Source organism: Herpailurus yagouaroundi, unplaced genomic scaffold (assembly GCF_014898765.1).
Source record: "Herpailurus yagouaroundi ecotype Mexico unplaced genomic scaffold, PumYag 29, whole genome shotgun sequence".
In the NCBI taxonomy this organism is placed as follows: domain Eukaryota; kingdom Metazoa; phylum Chordata; class Mammalia; order Carnivora; family Felidae; genus Herpailurus; species Herpailurus yagouaroundi.
In genome coordinates, this window is record NW_024412377.1 from 20368945 (window position 1) to 20371712 (window position 2768).

General features: G+C 37.4%; 1 pseudogene; it reads right to left on the reverse strand.

The window, feature by feature from the left end:
* Window positions 1-573: 573 nt before the first annotated feature.
* LOC121040897 (AP-5 complex subunit mu-1-like) lies at window positions 574-2234 on the reverse strand (annotated as a pseudogene).
* Between the last annotated feature and the right edge of the window lie 534 nt (window positions 2235-2768).

The window sequence follows — 2768 nt, forward strand, 5'->3', positions numbered from 1 at the left end:
CATGTTCCTGTTTAAACAATATTCCTTCATTTTAATTGACTTTTTTTTTCAAGAGATTTACAGTGGTTTCTGATATGGTATCTGGTAATCTGTAACAACACATTGTGCTAGGAGCTTACTACTCAGGTTTGAAAGAGCAAAGAGTTTATCTTGCGCATCATCTACAATCCATCAGGAGTGACTGCCTTCAGTTCTGCAATGATAAGGAGCCTGAGCCCATATCCAGGAAGACTCAGTAGAGAAAGAAGGCTGTGACTGATTAGCTACATCTACCATAGGGAAGGGAAGGGTGACCCAGGACTAGTCTAAGATAAGCCTAAAATGAATAGCTCCTGTTTTGTGCAGTGGATCATATTTGAGTAAAATCAAAGAGTAGCAAAATAGACATTAGTCTTTAAAATGTTCTTTCAAACTATGTCAGACTAAAAACATTAAACTTAAGTGTTATTATAATTAAATCATTCATATGATGTTTTTTACTCAAGGATGATATGCATATACATTAAAAATAAAAGACTATTATTATTTTAAACTATGTTACCGTTATATAAATCCTATTTAAATATAAGATAATTATAGTAGTAATGATCCATATGTGACTAGAGCAGAAGTTTCAGAATTCCAGATGTCATTGAAGAAGTTAGTTTCTGGTATGTACTTACTTTTGGTTTTACTGATGCACAAACTTAAACTGAATTCTTATCCACATAACAACCAGTGAATGTGTAATCTAAGATTGTGAAATGAAGCTTTAAATATGCTGTGCCTTCAATGCAAATATGGTCAAATGGCTGCTTCTCGTGATTCTTGGCTCCCAAAGTTACAGTTCCAGAAACACTAATTTCCATTGATTTGGGGAACTTGTGTTCAATAATCCACATCAATAAGCTTTTCTTTCAAAACACTTCAAGCTGGCCAAAACCAACTTTGCATTTCACATGTGTGATTGGAATTCTATTATGATAAGGTATAGGAGCTGTACAGAATAAAAAATTATTTTTCACACTTTCATGAAGTTTTAAAATTAATTGCTATTTTTACTTGTACTTCTTCCTATTTCATTTGATAAAAACCCAAAACTGGTGGGACAGGGACCTGTGAGTATAGTAGCATAAGCTGAATGACTCTAAAAGAGGAGTGAATGGAAATTTGTAAGGTCCACTAAGTACAGAATCATCCATTGCATCAATGCTAGTAGAAGAATGGCAGAGTCCAGAGAAGTCACACAAGGATGAACTAGAATAATCTGAAGTGGAGATCCATTGGTGGAAAGACCCAAGCTGATGATAACATTTGGCATGATTTCTTCTAAAAAATTTTTAACGTTTATGTTTTTATTTTGAGAAAGAGCATGTGTGCCTGAAAACAGGGGAGGAGCAGAGAGAGAGGGAGAGAGAGAATCCTAAGCAGGCTCTACACTGTCAGAGCAGAGCCCAACATGGAGCTTGATTCCACAGCTGACTGTGAGATTGTGACCTGAGCCAATCAGTCACTTCACTGGGTTACCCAGGAGGCCCTTGCATGATTCCTTCTAAATGACACTTATAAGTGATAGTTCCAACGACTTGCCTTGTATCTGCTATATCTTGTTTATCATAATGCAAGGATTTACCTTTTCAGTGATAGAAACTTGACGTTTTCCTTTGTATGTTCTAACTTTCCAGGATGGATGTTTTTGTGGATGTGTCACAGAAGCAAAATTAATACTATCCAATGAATTCTTTAAGTTGGCATATAACTAAATTCCAAATGGACAAGCTTATAGAAGTAAATCCAGCAGTTGGTTCAATTCTGTATTTAGCTCTGTGTCCTTTTTTTGACCCATGTAAAGAAAATCCTTTGCCCCCAAAATAAGTTCAAATCTTGTGAAATTACAATAATTTTGAGGGGATAAAGTTTGTCCAACTAGTGGACCAAAGCATATGTCATGTTATTCTTCAGAAAAGCAGCAACTTGCAAAAGTTCTCCACCTCCTACTAGGAGACCCTAGACAGATGTTTTATAATGTGTGAACAGCTATCATAAGTCTCTATGAAGTCCTTATCATTCAATAATGTAAGTTCGAAGAGTAGTGCTTTAAGAAAGGTTACCATCTTCAGAATAGGCATATAATGTGCTCCAGTGAGGACTTTGGCTCATTTTCCAGCAGTTGGATACCATACAGAGAATCTCAGGGTGCTGCAAAGCCAAAATATCAGTTCATGACTTATAAGCCACATTGTCCACTGGGCCATGATAAGCCACTATAGCATCAGCTCATCCTAGAGGTCGCCATGGAAAAAGGGCACAGAGACTGGCCTTTTCAGATGGACTATTTTCAGAAGACCTGAGGTTCGCTCAATTTGGGCCACTTTCTTCCCCACCACAAACAATCTGGCTCAGCAGAGACATTAGTTATGTCAGGTTAAGTGACTAAAACCTCTGAAACCCTCTTGTCAACACATGCCACAAAAGTTCAGTGAATCCTTACCTAGAATCTCGGTTCCTCCCAAGCAACCCCAGTAGTTTCTTCCTTTACAGTCTACTTCCTGGATGGTGGCCCATAAGGATAATGGTTCTTCACTCACAGGAGCTAGAAGCCTCTCTGCAGTTTGCCTGCTGCTAGCTTCCCTCCAGTTCCTCCTGGTAGCCAATCGTCATGCACCTCCATGTCCGCACTTCCCTTTTTTAATTGGATTGTTTGTTTTTATGATGTTGAGTTCTATAAGTTTTTTAATATATTTTGGATATTAATACCTTACCAGATATATCATTTGCAAGTATCTTCT